The 18,754-nt window shown below is 31.8% G+C and overlaps 1 long non-coding RNA gene and 1 pseudogene across 1 annotated transcript; both read right to left on the reverse strand.

Annotated features, from left to right (window-relative positions):
* Positions 1 to 3,783: 3,783 nt before the first annotated feature.
* LOC104880932 (PH, RCC1 and FYVE domains-containing protein 1-like) lies at positions 3,784 to 17,496 on the reverse strand (annotated as a pseudogene).
* On the reverse strand, positions 8,929 to 9,661 carry LOC104880919 (uncharacterized). Its single transcript, XR_787016.3, has 3 exons — positions 9,612 to 9,661; positions 9,400 to 9,514; positions 8,929 to 9,302 (listed from the first exon to the last, which is right to left on the reverse strand). It is a non-coding gene; the product is annotated as an uncharacterized LOC104880919 (long non-coding RNA).
* Positions 17,497 to 18,754: the final 1,258 nt, after the last annotated feature.

The following is an 18,754-nucleotide window of genomic DNA, read 5'->3' on the forward strand; positions in this document are numbered from 1 at the left end:
GACTCATGGAGTCAAACTCAATTTGGCCCAATTGACTATATTATTATCAAATTCAAGTTAGATAAAGATCGGATTAAATTGAATTTACTTATTTAACTCTTTTGTATAAATATTAAATAATTTTAAAATGAAAATAAATAAGTTTTAAACAATTTTAGTTATATTTAAGTTTATTTCATATATTTTCATGATAAAACTAAACAAAAGAATAAATTAAATTAAAATTTTCGTACTTTTTTTCCTTTTCCAAATGTTTTGTATTAATCAAACATATCTTACGTCATGTTTTTTATTGGTGGGATATAATATGTGATAAAATAAGAGATGAAATATTATATCTTATTCCATGTTTGATTGGTGATGGAATCGAATAAATTATATATTCAAAAATGAGATAAGAGATAAGTGATGAGATATATTATTTACTATTTTTTATTCATTAATTTTATGTTAATATATGAGATAAATATTTCAAGTATCAAAAAATTATTTTTTATCAATTTTTTATTTTTTAATGTACTCATTTTATAAAATATTTTTTTATTATAAATTAAATTTATGATTAAAAAATAAAAACTAAAAAAAGTATTTATAAAATAATATTAATATGTGATACATAAATTATTTTTATATATTAAATAACATGATAGATAAAAAAATATTTGTAAAATTTAAACGTTCTAATCATGAATATTGTTAAATATAACAAAAATTTTCATTTTTTAAATAAAAAACATTTGAATGTGATATAATGTTTATATTAAATATTGAAAATAATATATATTTTATATTATTTTTTATTCATTTCACAAATTAAATATTAATATAATATAACATATTCCATTTTGTGAGCGCAAGGGTTTTCCTAATCAGGTTTTGATGATAATAAATCATGGTTAAGTTACTAATTGGTTTAAATTGTAAAGAATATCAAGTATTAATTTGAAAATACATCAAATGACCTAATGGATGCAAAATCAAGACGTTTGGAAGACCTTTAACAATAAGAAACAAATGTAAGATGAATGCCTGGGTGCACTTAAGTTTTACATATTATTTTATGCATCTTTCAAAACTCGGTTTATTCTTTAAAGTTTTATTACTGTTTCATTAAAACCCAAGTTTTATCAAATGTACCTTAGGAAAATTGTTTCAAAATTGGCATATTAATTTACCTAAAGACCTTGCTTAAGTGTTAGAAGAGAAAAAATCAGAAAAAATAGGTTTTCGAGGTCAAAATGGTGAACCGGTCGAGGCATTAGTCAACTGACTCAACCGGCTAGGGTAACCGGTTCCATTTGCCCGGTCGAGAAATGCAAAAAAAAAAAAACACTCTCTCTTCCAGTAGTCTTTCCTTCCTGATCGAGGTATCTTGCTTCCCGGTTAACCTTCGGTCGAGGACCTGTTGAAGCAATGATAGCCTACCAAAACATTAAATGCTCCAACAACTAGTGAACCGGTCGACCCCTACCTCGACCGGTTGAGGCTGTTAATTTTTTTATTTTCTTGGCTCTCAAGGTTAGAAACCTATAAATAGAGAGCTCCACTTCATTTATGAACAAGAAAACATTTGCATTAATTTGTCTACTCACTTGTTTTTGCTTTAAAAACTCTCATTTCTTTTTTGGTACATTAAATCTTCACTTGCATATCCTTTAGTGTACCTTTGTGATCCATCCTAACTTTGATTTGTATTTGAGCTATTATTGAGCTAGGTTGAGAGATTCATTCTTATAAAATTGAGTGTTAAAGCCTTCAAATGAGTTGAATCTTGAAGAGATTGTGTAAAAACCCATTGGAGTCGTATTCCAAGTATAAAAGAGGTTAGAAGCTTAGTTGAAACTTCAAGTTAGTGGAACCCTCACTTGGTTAAGAGCTTGAAGAGAATGGACGTAGGCAAGGAAGTACCGAAATACTATAAAATCTGAGTTTGATTTCTCTAACTTTATCTCTTTATCTTTGATTCTATTGTGCTTGAATTTGTTGTGTTCAAAAAGAATTTTTAAAAACTCAATTCACACTTCTCATTTAAGACTAACCTTTATTTTCTCACATTTGATATACTACCTTAAAATATCATATTCATTCCAATGATATTATATCTCATTAGAAATCATATATTAGGATATTCATATTCTATCCAATATGATATGTTATCTAAAATATACCTATCATATTGTCAACCAAACGTAGCCTTAATGATTACATATAAATAAAAAAATATTTTTGATAATAGGTTATATATATAACCTATATATAAAAAGTTTCTATTGGCATAACATATGCCCAATGTTAGTAAAGAAATCACATTTTTTATTTTATATATTATTCTACTCTAAAAATGGTAAGAAAAACATTGAGAAATATTTAAAACTCTTGGGTTATGTTTGGTTTCAAAGAAAATTTGACAAAAAAAAAAAAATGCAAGATAAAGAAAATAGAAAAAAAAAGTAAAAGGAAAAAAAAAAGTTAATAAATTATTTTTATATACTTCTTTAAATACATTTAGCTTGTTTTTCTTAATTATATAAATATTAAATAATTTAAAATTTTATAAATTTTTTACTAATTTTAATTATATTTAATTTTATTTTATACTCTCTATATTAAAACCAAATATATATATATATATAAAACATTTTTTTTAACTATTTTTTTTGTTCTTTACTACTTTTCAGAACTAAACATACCCTCAATGAATCACTCCTAAATTAACTTTTATTTGTATTACTGCATTTAGAATATAATTTGTTTTTATAAATTATGAATTTAACCATTAAAGATTTGATTTTATATACATATATAAAATTAATATAAATATAATATAATAATATTAAATAATAAAGAAAATATTAATATGAATATCATGAAATTGGGTTTGTATAATCATATTGTGGACCTCGTATTTCTACTAATATGTTTCTACTTGATGGCGAACTCGCCTTTTATTATTTTGAAAAATGATTTTTGAAATGACTTAGAGTCGCCACTTATTTTTGTTTTATTTTTTAAAGGGAAAACAAAATATTAAAGAAAACTCTAAGTGTGATTCCTTGTTTGGAAAATATGGTCTGTGAAAAATCAAATATGTGTTCAAGGGTCAGGTTACTTATTGGGAAGGTACGGTAAAGACCGTAGCACCCCTCTAAGTCCCTAAAATAGGTCTATACTAATAAGGTGAAACAAACGTGATAATTGATTGATTAATTGTGGATACCGAACAATGATCAAAGATGTGAAAGCAAAACACGCATGATAACAAGTAAATAGATAAACACAATCGAGTACGAGGTGTACCTTAATCACAAGTTGAGTGTTATCATAAGAGACAAGATTAGTACACAAATACATGATAATCGCATACATGTCATAGAGTGAGGCAAACCAATCAAACATAGGAATCAATCAATCAATGAGAAAATCCCATGTCGGGCCCCACCAAAACCCAATTTATTTTGCATGAATCAAGTCCATAGATTCCATTATTTGGAATCACAGAATTATTCATGCTTATTTTAAAATATTTAAAAAAAAACAAAGAAAATGTGAGATGATGCTTGAAAACTATAAGGATGAATAAAATAAAAATAAATAAATAAAATAAAAATAATAAATAAATAAAAACTGAAGAGGTAAAATTATTTGAAAATTGGAATTTAAAAAAAAACAATTTTTAAAAGCAAAGGTGAGGAAAAAGGAAGATGAGGCACGTGTGCTTTAAGAATAGCATGTCGAAGTGGAGGTTGGCTTCAATTACATGTTGTATCTGATCTTTATTTCCAGTTAGGATGCTGGAGATGGCCCAATAAGCTTCATAACTTCAAAATCCTCAAGGCCCAGGGCACCAAAAGTTCCATCGCCAAATGTAAATAACTGACCTGCAGATGTCACAACAACAATATGCCAAGGTCCACAAGCAACATATGATACGTGCATACCTTCCATGGGACCACTTACTTTTTTAAGGATCCAATGACTAGCCTCACTTCCATGCCTAAGAAGACCGGAATTATGAGTACCATCTTCCCATGTATAAAGATCCCTAGAATGTGTAATGACACAGCTGTGATACTCTCCACATGCAACTAGTTCAATGTTCATGCCACAAAAGGCATCAATGAGCTTTGGGTGGGAAACATCCACTTCTGCTCCATGCCCAAGCCTGCTTCCACACTCTTCTCCCCAACTAAAAACTTCGCCTTTTTTGGTGACTAACACAACATGCTTACCACCACAAGCAATACTATGAACATCAAGCACCACTGTTGACTCTAATGCCTTAGGCAGAAGGGCATTTATCTTGGTACTAGATGAACTCCCAACTCTATGCACACCACCACCCATAATCCCATCTCCAATGCCTTCCCCCCCCACATGAAAACATCACCCAAGGCATCAAAATCATCATGACTAGAACCCTAACTTGATGAGCTCACGACAATAGATAAACTAACTCAAAAGTTCTCAGATGCAGAAGTTCGACCATTTGAGTTATCCATACCACCAGATGATAGTGAGCTGAGAGAACTGGCTACCGATTCAGCTTGAGTAAAGCTCTTGGTTGATGCAGTATATGATATTATGTCAGAGAATGCCTTTCCCAACCCACTCTGTGGAATATTCTCAAAAGTAACCTAAGTTTGTTGAGTATCCCCTGGATCAAATGATGAAAGAGATGGAGAAATTCTTTGAGCACGATTATGTGGACTCTCCAATGATATACTATCATATCTTATTTCACTCCTCCATTTTCGGTAGTTACCATGCACTACAAGGAAAATGTCAAAAGATGATGCTTTTTAAAAGCGTCATATATTAGATTGTCATCTTTTTAAATCACATATGTTGACACTTTTTAGAAGCGTCATCTTCTTTGCACGTCAACCCTGACGCTCATAGTAAGTGTCATTATTTGAAACATTGACGCTTTATAAGTGTCATCATATGTTAATAATTTCATTCATGTCAATATTGACACTCAATGAAGCGTCATTGTATAGGTAGAAGCAACATTGACACTCAATATAAGTGTCATCTTATAACTTTTTATTTGTAGGAGCAACGTTGACACTTAATAAAGCGTCATTGTATAAGTAGAAGCAACATTGACACTCAATATAAGTGTCATCTTATAGTTTTTTTATTTGTAGGAGCAACATTGACACTCATAATAAGTGTCATCGTATAGCATTTTATGCCTTGACACTAAAAAAAAATGTCATGTTTTTTTAACATCAACCTTGACGCTTTTGAGAAGTGTCATCTTCTGTTTATTCAAGTAAAGCATGACGCTTTAAAAAAGCGTCATCTTATCTCATATAAAATTTTAATAGCCCATAAATTAAAATGTCCTAATTATGCCCTGTTTTATAATTTTCTATCAACAATTAAATTAATAATGAAAACTTAATTTAAGAATCTCCATTGACAAAAAGTATCAAATATGGTCTTCCTTTTTCACTATTACAATTTATCCATAAACATCATACATAATCAACAACTAAAACCAACAATTTTACAACTTCTTCTTCAACTTTGAATTGTTCATAACCTTTACTACATCTAGTTTTACATCATTTTTCTTCCAAGTGCAAAAGGATGGTTGTAACTCACTTTCTAGATGCTCAATCTGCAAAATAATTGAGAGGGTTACATATTTATTAGTATTAACAAATAGTTAAGAAGCAACTTTGTAAATGAAATGTGTATATGCCAATTTTTAAATTTCCAAAATATCTTTCTTCCATTGCAATAAATTTCAAAATATCAAAAGAACTCAACAAACTCCAATAATTTTATTACACCAAATTTCTAAATATTTTAAAACTCTTATTCTATTTTAAAAAAAAAACAGAAAAAAAAAAGTTTTTATCTCATTGACTATTTTGGTATGATTTTTATCTTATTTATGAAACTTCAACCATTAACATCTTCTCATTCTTCTTATAGATTGTACAAGACATTAGATGTTTTGCATAAGAAGGAACTAAGGAATGAAAAAAAAAACAAAAAAAACTAGAAGTCCGAAAAATTATAAAATTGTAAATTAACATATTTATGTAAAATTATAAAATTGTGTTAAAATATCTATGTTCTTCTTATTGTATTAGTATATCAACATTTAATAATATGATGATATCTATTATCTAAATATGGAACTTGCATGAAATGATCTCTAAACATGGAATTGATTCATAAAACTTACAATAACCACAACATGTTACCTCAAAATTCTTTTGATGATATATTTTGAATTGTTTGTGGGTGTCCTTCATCAAGAGCAATAGTGACGTTGTTAATAGAATGACCTATGCCTTTTTGTACAACCTGAAGAATATATAATAAACAATTTAACAACCAATTAGTAAGAGGTGCTATTTCTTTCCATAGGCTTATTTGTAAGAAGTCTTAAACTAACTTCCTATTTTTTATGTAAAAGAAAATGGAAGTACAAGATATTATAGACTTTAAGCCCATTAGTATAGTAGGAGACCTTTATAAATTTAGATTAAAGAAGTTTATAAAGCTAGTAATCTTAAAGACCAAAAATGCTTTTGTAGAGAATAGACAAATTCCTAATTCATGCACATGTAATGAAACTAAAGGCTCTACGAAAATGAGCTTGGACATGCAAGAATTTTTGTAGCTATGCTATTGTAGGATTTCTCCAAATCTAACTGATAATAATTTGTAGAGGAAATATACAAAAGTTGTTACACCTACCATGTCTACTTGGCTTCACCTCTCAATATGCCAACTATACATCAATCATAATAGAGCAACCCCCAAAATGATCCATATTGAAAACACTACCAACTAGGAGTACAAAGATATACATTAACAAATTATCATTGTGAATAAATCCATTATAAAATTAACATTAACAAAATATTGACTACATCTTTAAAAGAATATGAAGTTGTATTAGACTATAAGTTATAAGAGGTACCTTCAAACATGAGTAATGATTAACTGAGTCACTAACATAACCCAATCTGATCGAACTTCATTAATTTCCATTTCACTATATGATTTCTTCCCGCAAAACTGAATTGGAGTGACATATACAATTCACTAAGTTCAATTGACCAAAAAAAAAAAAAAATGCTATAGTAAAATGACCAACCATATGAATTGAATTGAGTGCAAACCTTTGATGTTAGTTGGTTTGGATTAGCAATGATTTCCTTCATATATCTCATCACGTAATACCCACATTCCACACTACCTGGTTGTCTTGGGCACTATGGGAAAAGTATCAACAATTGCAATAAACACTAGAATGATGTTCTTACTTCTTTAGCATCTTATTGATGATCATATTAATAACCATCCATTTTCTATTTTTGTCATAAATTAAGTGGTGAAGCAATATATTTTAATCTAAACAAATAAGTACTTACAACCACTTTCACCCAAGTTGGCTCTCTCTTTGATGTTTTCTGTTTTTCCGGTGGGTTGATTCTCATTGCCCTACAAAAAGAATTAAAAAGATGTTATTTAGACACTATCAATTGTATTAAAATAGGAGAAAATATATACTTACATGTTAACTATGTCCTTAAGATCATCACATGGTTGACAGGCCATTGGATCAAGGTAATATGCAATCATTTTCTTCATCTCCAATGCCACTAACACCCAATGGAAACTAAAGAAAAGAAATGAAAATTGTAATATAGTATCCACAAATTCAAACATGACAAACTAACTTACAAACACCATATTGATATTTAGGATAAAAGGTTACTCTGGGTTGTATGGAATAAGCATATATTCAGCATGCTTTGTATTCTTTAGTCGATCTGCAATAACCTTTGACCTGTTTTCCTTGCTTCCCTCTCCCATTCCAGCTTTTGAGACCAATGCTGGATTGACAAAAACATATCGTTCGGCCTGCTTTGCATCAATCAACTTTCTATGCAAATGCCTGATTATAACCCACATGACAAGTTATCAACAATCATTATAGGTCATTAGAAAATAACCTTCTATCTCATAATCTTGTGAAAAGTCATTCAAAAATTATAAAATCCCTTACCAGATGTAGTATAAAATACAATTGGATGACACTTCTTTTGATGATATTATCATTTCAATATTTTCTTTCATCATGAAGGTCTTGAAACTCTCACCAAAAACATCATCTAGGAAGTTTATAGGGTGTGTTCTTGATAACCAGTGTCTCAAAATTTTTCATATCTTGTGGTTTTTCACCCTTGGATTTGACTTCAACTTCATTTACTTTTTGTTTCTTTGCTTTCTTAGATGCCTGTACAATTAAGAACCATGGTACAAATCAAATTAACTAGTTTATATATATATAAAGTCACTATAAAGTTTGGTAATTAGATTTACTTACTAAGATGGGAGTACAGATGATGACCAAATTAGTTGGCCACAAAACTTGGTAACCAATTGCAGCCCCAACAGTAGTAGTTTGTCCAGGAATAGGAATGGGAAGGGGTGCACTTGAATCATAAGGAGCATCAACAACTACTAAATAGTTGGGACCACATTCAAGTATAATTGTTCCACCTGCCACTATATTTTCCTTGGTGCCTATGGCCAGCTCAAATTTTCTAACCTACAAAACTCAATTCACAATAATCACTTCAATATTAGTGGGTTTATACAAAACTAACATAAATGCATTATCATCATCAATCACCTTATAACTCCTATTACAATGATAAATGCAATTTCATTTACATTCAATTGCAACAAACTTGAATGATAACATTTCAGTCCATTGCATATAACTCAACCCATAATTTAGACATCATATTATATGTTGCCACATCAAAGAAGACCATATATGTTGTCACCAACATTTGAAGTCAATTCAAACAACAAAATTAAATTAAATTATTTCTCGTATTAGAGGAAACTTTGTCATCAAATTAGCTTAACTGAATAAATACCTTCTTCTGTGGTTCTATTGCTTCTGGTGGGGTCACATCTTCAACTTTACGGATTGGCTTATCCACTGCTTCTGGTAGGAGAAGTTGTTTTTGCTTCATGTTTGAACTGCTAACATCAGATTGGGGAGTAGCAGCTCCTACTTGAGACAGTTTTGCTAGCACTTCTGCCTGAAATATTCTTTGTTCTTCTTTAGATGCTGCTATGAAGTCCCTGATAGCACGATCTGCAACACTATTGAAATATTGGTGAGGTGTGTAGTGCTTCCCTTTGGCCCTAACTCGACCACTATACTCAGGAGTACCCAATGCTTCCACAAGTATATCATTACTTCCACTAACACTTCTACCATTCTCTTGAGACTCTTTCAATAGCTTGTCCTTAAAAAATATTAATTATAAAGTTAAATTGCAAATTTGTTATTGTAAATAACTTATTATAAATCTATGTAATTAAAATTGAAAAATATTCACTTACTATTTTCTCAATTACTGGTATGGCCACTTCATCAAAGGTGCCGTCCTTTTTTTTCCCTTGCTTTCTTCCACAATATGCTTCGATCAATAGTTTCAGTTGATCCACTTGCAACCATCTTTCAAAATAGGACAATCTATAATATAATTATCATATAACCCTATTATGTATTATGCATAAAATAAATAAAAAACAATTAATAGGCTTACACTTACCATCTCTTCCTCAAGACCGGCATATCCTTTCCTACTTAGATGGTGATTATAAATGTTTATCTTTCTTCTTTCTTTTTTAATTTCTTGATATTCCTATAAATTAAAATTTTATAATTAATGAATGTGAATAAGAGGTATGTAAAGAGTCTTAATTATACCTTAAAGTTGTCAGACAATCTATCTTTGACAAATATTATCCAATCTTCATCCTCAATAAAAGTATATTGAATTGGTGGTCTTTTGAGAAGCTCCAGTTGGTCTTCGAAAGGAAGAATGTACTTCACTGTTAGCAAGTTCTTAAAGGACTGAAAGCATTTTCCCATTGTTAACATACAATTCCTCCTGCTTTTATGATTTAATGAAAAATCAGTCTGCACATTAATACCAAACTTTAGTAATTTCAAGAGGTTAAGAATGATAGACATTTTGCATCAAAGTGATTTAAATAAGAAATGGTTACCTCAATGTTGTCTCATAACTTATCCTTCAACTGTTTAGGTACAACATGCCAAGTTTTATATCTTATTGGCACCATAGTGCGTGCTAACACGCCTAAGTAGCTTGTTAGATGAACTGCTGATTCTCCTATGAAAATGCCATCAAGATTGTACATTTGTACTTAACCGGCAACTTAATCCCCTTGCTTCTGTTTTTTATAATCATATGCTTCTGTGTCATCCCTCTGTACTTCCTTTTTATGGGTTTTTCTCCTTCCTTTGTCTCCATTCTTGTAACAAAAAAAATAAAAAATGATAAAGATTAGTTAAAATTATATTGCATATAACCTAGTCAAAGAATAATTATAAAACATAACTTTTCAAAGAAACAAATCCATAATCATTGCACAATGAAATGCAATAGATCATGAATTCAATAGATCTTTTTAGAATTGTTCATCATATAACAAGGATAACACTTCATTTAAACTTTTTTTTGTCCCGCTTTGTTTAACATTTTATTTATTTTAAGCAACCCAAGGGCCTTTGTATAAGAAAGCTAAATTTGTAGTAGGAATTTCCTATAAGAATCAACATGGAAGGAGCACGTGGTTTCAACAAGTTCATCAAGTCCATAAGAACTTATGAAAGCTTTTGGACTATCGGTTTGTGTTACATTAAGTTTGGAAAACACAACATGCATATTGATAATAAAAAATTTCATAATTTTTTTACTCACAAACATAACTAATTTAGTATTTTCCATGCACAATTTAAGGAAAAGGTTTTAGTAAATATGTTATTGGGAGATGTTAAAGAATGGTCAATATTTTGTGCAAAAAAATAAAGAAAGGATAAAAATTACCTATTTTGTGGCTGTTGCAACCCATTCCATGGCCTTTATTCATACATTAGCATTAAAATACAGCTACATAAAGGATTTGTTCTCAATCCAAATCCCCTCACAATCGCCTCGCATACATGTTGCATCTGAGTCATCCATTACATCAAACGCTTCAATTTGTGGCAATGCCCCTATAAAGGGATGGTGTTCAATCGAATTGTCAACAAAGTCTTCACCTCCTTCCATATCCAAGAAATCTTTTTGAGGAGTTGACAAAACAACCGACCATCTTGGATCAAGTTGGTCTTGCACATAAAATACTTGCTTAGCTTGGGATGCCAAAATGAAATGATCTGATTTATGAGCAATTTTGCTAAAGTCAACTAATGTAAAGCCAAGATCATCAACTTTTATGCCATTTTTATTTTCAACCCAATCACACTTGAAAACCGGTATCCTAAACATGGTATAATCAAGGTCCCAAATCTAGATAATAATGCCATAGAAACAAAGCTCACCAAACACTGGATTTTGATCCTTTGCACTTGCAATTTGCATTGTTGAAGCTACAATACTAACTCCACTATTTTGGGTAGCTCGTAAGTCATCTCGTTCCTTGGTATGGTATCGACACCCATTAATGACATATCCATGATATTTAAAGACATAATAGCTAGGACCATGAGCTATCCACTTAAGGGTTTCAGATATAGGTTCATTATTACCAATTGCAGCTTCAATCTGTAATTATAAATAATAGTTATTATGTATGTTAAACATTAGTAAAAAGAATACTTCACATTTTAACACCATTCCAATACCTTTTTTCTCAACCAATAAGTAAAAGTCCGCAGGTGTTCATCATGGAGCCACTTTTGTCTTTTTTATTGATGAGGATTTTTCAATTTCAACCATTCCATGTGCTCTCTATGTAATTATTTATAAGAAATTCAAAGTTAATGTCTTAAAGTTATTTTAAGTATTAGACACAAATATTAAGTGTTAGTGGTTCTTACTCAATATAAGGTTGAACAATAGTTGTATTCTCTAAAACATAATGATGTGCATGTAACCACAAATTGGAATCAATTGTCACAACTTGACCTCCAGGTATTGGTGCCCCAACTTTTTGGTCAATGTTTGCACTAATAGGAATCCCAATCGCATCTACATTTGATAAATACTCTGTACAAAATTCAATAGCTTCCTCTACAATATAGCATTCAGCGATACAACCTTCGGGCCGATTACGGTTTCGTACATACCCTTTCAAAACTTTCATGAATCTTTCAAATGGGTACATCCACCTTAGGTAAACTGGTCCACAAAGTCTCACCTCCCTTACTAGATGTATAGTAAGATGAAGCATGATATCAAAGAAGGAAGGTGGAAAGTACTTCTCAAGCAAGCATAATGTCACCACCAAATCATTTTGTAACTTATCCAGTGCAGACACATCAACCACTTTGCTACACAGAGCATTGAAAAAAAAACTCAATCTGCAAATAGCATGCCTTACATGCTTTGGCAAAAGGGATCGTAATGACATTGACAATAACTGTTGCATTAATGTATGATAGTCATGCGATTTAAGACCATAAAGCTTCAAGTCTTCAATTGACACAAGGTTTCTCATGTTAGAGCAATAACCTTCAGGAACCTTTAATTGTGATAAAGTTTGGCAAAAAACCTTTTTCTCCACTTTAGATAACGTATAACATGCAAGTGGGAGATAAGTTCGATTTGATTCAAACCTTGGCCCTAATTCACACCTTAAGCCCATCTCTAGCAGGTCTAGGCGAGAATTAAGTCCATCTTTCATCTTACCTGGAATGTTGAGTAAGGTACTAATGATGCTTTCACAAACATTTTTCTCTATGTGCATTACATCCAAGCTATGACGAACATGTAGGTATTTCCAATACTCAAGATCAAAGAATATGGACTTCTTTTTCCAACAATTTGTAGTATTGACATTCAACTTGCCTCGGGAGTTTTTATTTTTTCCCCATGAATTAGAAATGACATCAATTTTCCTTAGGATTTCCTCTCCACTCAATGGTTGTGGAGGTGAGCTAAACTCTTGTTTACCATTAAATGCCTTCTTTTGTTTCCTAAAAGGATGGTTGCAAGGAAGAAATCTTCTGTGACCTGTATATGAGTTCTTTTTCCCATGCTTCAATCTGTGAGAGAATGTATCTTCCCCACATATGGGACATGCAAAATATCCTTTAACTACACAACCAGATAAGTTTCCATATGCAGGAAAATCATTGATTGTCCATAGTAGAACAACTTTTAATGTAAAGACCTCTTGCTGATGCACATCATAACATTCAACCCCTACATCCCACAACATTTTTCAGTCATCCAATAATGGTGTTAAATAAACATCAATGTCATTTCCAGGTTGTCGTGGACCTGATATTAATAAAGATAGCATCATAAACTTCCTTTTCATGCACAACCAAGGAGGAAGGTTGTAAATGACCATTATAATAGGCCAACAACTATGTCTACTGCTCATTGAACCATGAGGATTTATACCATCTGCTAAAATGGCAAGTCTAAGGTTTCTAGGTTCTGAAGCAAAATCAGGCCATCTGTGATCAACTAGCTTCCATGATGGGGAGTCAGATGGATGATGCATTTTACCATCAAATTCTCTTTCTTGAGCATGCCATATGAGGTCTTTTGAAATTTTTGGGGACTGAAACAATCTTCTAAATCTTGGAATGGGAGGAAAATACCACATTACTTTTGCTGGGACTCCCTTCCTCTTTTTAGTACCTGTTCCATCTAACTTCCACCTTGAAGTTCCACAAGTAGGATAAGAAGTTGCATCCTTCAACTCATTTCTATACAATATGCAATCATTGGGACATGCATGTATTTTCTCATATTCCATTCCCAATGTATTCAATGTTTTTTTTGCTTCATACATAGACAAAGACAACTCATTGTTTAGAGGCAACATATCTCTAAGAATACTTAAAAGCTCTGAAAAGCTTTTATCAAACCATCCATATCGTGCTTTCAGGTTGTATAATTTGACTAATGCAGATAACTTTGTAAAGTTTCTACAACCAGGATATAAAGGTTTTTGAGCATCTTCAAGTAATGTTTCAAACAATTTTGGGTCATTCTTACGATCATCATATGCAACTTGAACCATTTCTATTGTACTATCCACATCGTTAAATTCAACTGTATGATGCCATTCTGCCCTACTAGTTGGTGGTCCATTTGGAGCAGCGTCTCCATGCCAATACCATGTATGGTAACTCTAATCAATTCCATAGAAGAATAAATGTTCTCTAATTTTTTTAGGAGTGTGGAATATCATATTACCACACTGAAGGCATGGACATTTAATGGAGTTTTTATATGTGGAATATTGTAATGCAAATGCGATAAAGCTTTCTACCCCATCTGCATAATCCTTTGATCTCCTATCCTTTGACATCCAAGAACGATCCATTTGATGTACAAGAGATAAACACAACTCCTAGATACCACCAACAACTAAAGTTATTAATAAAATCCTATTAATAGGCTTAAAATATATAATCTACCAAATTAAAATTTCCCACATTGTCACAAAACTTAGACCAATCCAAAAAATGACAATGTGCAAGTCATCTAACAATAAGCAATATGACAAGAAACATAATTAGTACATTAGGTTATTCAATATTAGCATAAAAAATGGATCTTAGTTCATTCATGATGTTTGCTTTATTCATGAATAGGAATGAAAAGCAAGATCTAAATTTTAGTCTTCTCTTATATTATTGAATACACCAAGTTTGAAAATTTTAAAAACACATAACCACATGAGACAATGATACCATGAACTAAAACAATTAACGAATGGAACTAAGATTCGAATGAATAGAAGCAAGTAATTTATACATGATTTAGACATTCTAACATCTCCAACATCCTTAACTAGGTGGTGGTTCCTATCCCATATAGGAATACATAATCCCTATGTGTCAATTGCCAATATACTTAAATTCATTTTAAAGAAATTTCGGCAGCATTTCCCTATAGTTCTCCAAGTACACAAAATGGATAAGGCACAATATGTGACCTTGTCCAAATATGCACCCAGAGAACAAGAAGAAAGACTACCAAATTTTTTTAAAATTGAATTAAGAACAAACAATTAACTTCATAGATATCATGTTTTCCTATACTGTCCAACTGGACAATTCAAACATCATTTGCAGAGAAAAGATCTTTATCACATGGAAGACAAATTTAGTAGTTGTCAACTTGAAACTAGCTTAAATATACCCACATTTCACATTTTGACAACTTATTGTCTTAGTATGTAATAAGAGAAACTTCTGTCTCACAATGATACTTGAATGGGAATTCTAAGGTTTCACGCATGCATAGTTGATTAAAACTAAAACATAAATACTTATTAAAATATTACATCTAGTTATGTATTATAAATTATTCATATCAATTGCAATGGTGAGAATAGGAAAATATTGTTTGTAAGCATCACATTTTAGGCCTAAGTTCACAAACTTGGCTAAATCCATTAAAGACCCACTACATAAAGTTCATGTTAAAATTGGTTCATCTCCAACCCCCAAAATGATTTATCAAAGTTACTCATTTTTTAGAGTCTTGATTAATTAGATAATCAATGTAGATACATATAATTTGTATTAATATAATATCATGATATTTTTTTCATTTTGTTTTTAGGCTTAGACTTGGGTAGATTTCCCAAGTAAGGCTAAAGTAGAGCTAAGCCGCACCTTGACATGTGTTCTACTTATGTTGGGGGTGACCATTCTAGTTTGTGGTCATAAGTGGGGTGTCAAATCTCAATTAGTTTATTGAATAGATGAACCAAACATGACGTTATTATTAATTAGATAACATGTTGTGTAACCCATTTAAAAATGAATTTGAATAGCATCTTTTGTAACATAAGCAATGAAGCCTATGTAAGATTGTGAAGCTTAAATTAGTAGTAAATGTTGCACTTCGTTATTATTATTAATTAGAAATTTTTTTTATTTAATTCGAAAGCCACATGATTTTGCTCATAGGCAGCAATTATCGAGTTCCATGACACTACATCCCTTAATAAAAATTGTTGAAAAACTTTCTATGCATTCCAAGAGCCCATATCTCGAAATGGCATTTCATCAAACAAGTTATTGGCAGTACCTACAACTCCATGGAAAGCAAGCTCCTTTCGGCATGAACCATTGTACACAAATGGAACAACACCAGAACCATTTCCAAATCTTCTAGAGAACATAAGAACCAGAGAACAAAAACAGAGGAGAGACACAACTGAGCCTAAAAACAGAGGTATAATATCTTTTTATTGGAGATGCAAACCAAGAAAATAACTGATAATAAACAAAAACCACAACAGATTTACAAGCATTCACACTCAAATCCCAGAAATCAATAGTGAAGAATGTGAATCCATGGGAAAACGAGAACATATGGGCTCGTGCTCGACAACTCTCTTCTGGGTTTTTTCTTCTCCCTTCTTTTCTTTCCTCTGTTCCTCTGGTTCTTCGACCTTTCCTCCTTGCTTACCTCTTCAACCGAAGGCACCTGCCTTTGTTGCCTCTTGTCTCTCCCAACCTACGAATCTAAAAAAACCCTAGTTTTCTCTCATGTCTCCATTCATTTCCTTTCTCTCAATCCAGCACCCAAATAGTCAAATCGGCGGAACATCCATGAATGCTATCTTCTTGATTTGGAGTAAGAACTTCATTTTCTCAATCGAAATTGGCTGGAACTTGCTGGTTCAGTTAGAGACGGATTTGGTAATGAAACTTGAGTGTGGGCATCGGGTCTGGAAAAGGCTTTATTACATTTATCTCTCTTTTTTTTTTAATTGAAAAATGTGAGTAATTATAAAATGAATAGAAAATGACGCTTTTAAAAGCGCCAAGGTTGAGGTTCTCCTACAATGGCACTTAAAAAAGCGTCATTATTTGAAATGCATTGTACAATGACGCTTTTAAAAGCGCCAAGGTTGAGGTTCTCCTACAATGGCACTTAAAAAAACGTCATTATTTGAAATTCATTGTACAATGACGCTTAAAAAAGCGCCATTATTTAAAAACGTCATTATTTCTCTCATTAAAGCACCAAGATAATGCAAGCGTCATTAATACCCATTTTTTAGAATAAATAATGGCACTTTATATAAGCGTCATAAATTATATTTTTTGTAGTAGTGATGTGAAATTAATCCCTTAAGACCGACGAACCACACTTCAGCTTCATCCTTATCTTTACAAATCAAATCCAATGATCTATCACCATATATCAAAGCAAATGATTGATATTCTTTTTCTGGCCTAGGATACCGCTGAAATATTACAGTACGTTGTCCAGGAATAATTCTTGAAACATTGTTTAGTTTAAGTTGTTTCTCTTCTTTGCTAGAGTACCATATCAACATAGATTCGTCATTAGAAAGTCAGAATGGACAAAATTTTGGCTTCCCTCTACGCCCATATTTAAGCAAATATGCCCATTTCTTAAGAGCTACAATGGTATGCTCTACATCTCTTTCAGCTAGATTGTTTCTCTGCGGATCAACCATTTAAGTTGCAATATCAAGTTCAGCCCATGTGTAGAACCAAAACCCATTCTGAGCAATAACTGGAAAGATATGGAAAACCAAAACAAAGTAAAACCAAACTTCGCCCCATATAAAACCTCGTTGCAACTTCTGAAGTAAAATACCAAAATCTAGTTTCTTCATTTTCCTATAAGGACAAATGAACCCTAGAAACCAAATTCTAGCTCACGAAACCCTATAGAAAACCCTAGAAAATTCACAATGCCACAAAACAACTACTCCGAATGTGATAACCACGAGCACAACTAATCAATATTCAACTTTGAAACAGCTCCAACCACTTATCCAGAATTGCAAGAAACCCTAGAATCGATGCTTGCTTGAATATCTTAAAACTATTCGATTCTCGCATGTACAAATATTAATTCAACATCTTTAGACCTGAACTTGTAGAGATTAGAGTAATGGCAATTATGATTACCTACATTGAGAAAACTTAGAAAATCAAGGAGGAAAACGCAGGCCAATGAGGATTTTTCTCTATTTATGTCTCTTCCTTTCTTTCTTTGCCAAACTCTCAGATCTTCCCCTACAAGCATCCTTGAAATCTTTTGGTATCACTCACCCAACTTAATGACAGCTTCACAGTGACATTCAACAGCTTCATATACTCTTTCCTCTCAAACCTCGTGCAACCCAAGAGAGGACTTGCAAGAGAATGTACGGTGGGATAAGGAACAAAGACAAAAGTAGAGAAAAAAAAAATAGAGAAAGGCCAACAAAAAATCAAGCAAATCTTAAATGCATGAGCCTCATTTCATATATTCTCCATGGGCTTGAGACAGGTGAGAAGACCCTAAGCTAGATTTATACAGTGTTTATGAAACAGAGTCACATTAGCTCCAAAGCACCCCACAAGAATGGTAGTGAGATCAACAACAATAGAACACAAAAATAATTCAGAAAATCAACAAAGTTCAGCATGTGACCCACATTATTCATACTCAAATCAACAAGCAATGGATAGCAAACAAATGATGAAGGAGAAGAGAAGTATATTATTTAGAATAAGAAAGAAAATCACAACCAGCTTACCTGCGGCCGCTACCCTTTCTTGTTATGTTAATTCAATTCTCAAAATTTCTTTCTCTTTTTCTGCCAATCTCACTCAAAAATATCCCGCTTCCTCATCTCCTCCCAGCCAATCTCTACTACCCTCCTTTCTTGCCCTCCAAGTCAGCTAAAAAAAAAAATATCCTCTAACCCAATCATCTCCTAT

The sequence above is a fragment of the Vitis vinifera genome, chromosome 12 (assembly GCF_030704535.1).
Source record: "Vitis vinifera cultivar Pinot Noir 40024 chromosome 12, ASM3070453v1".
Lineage (NCBI taxonomy): Eukaryota > Viridiplantae > Streptophyta > Magnoliopsida > Vitales > Vitaceae > Vitis > Vitis vinifera.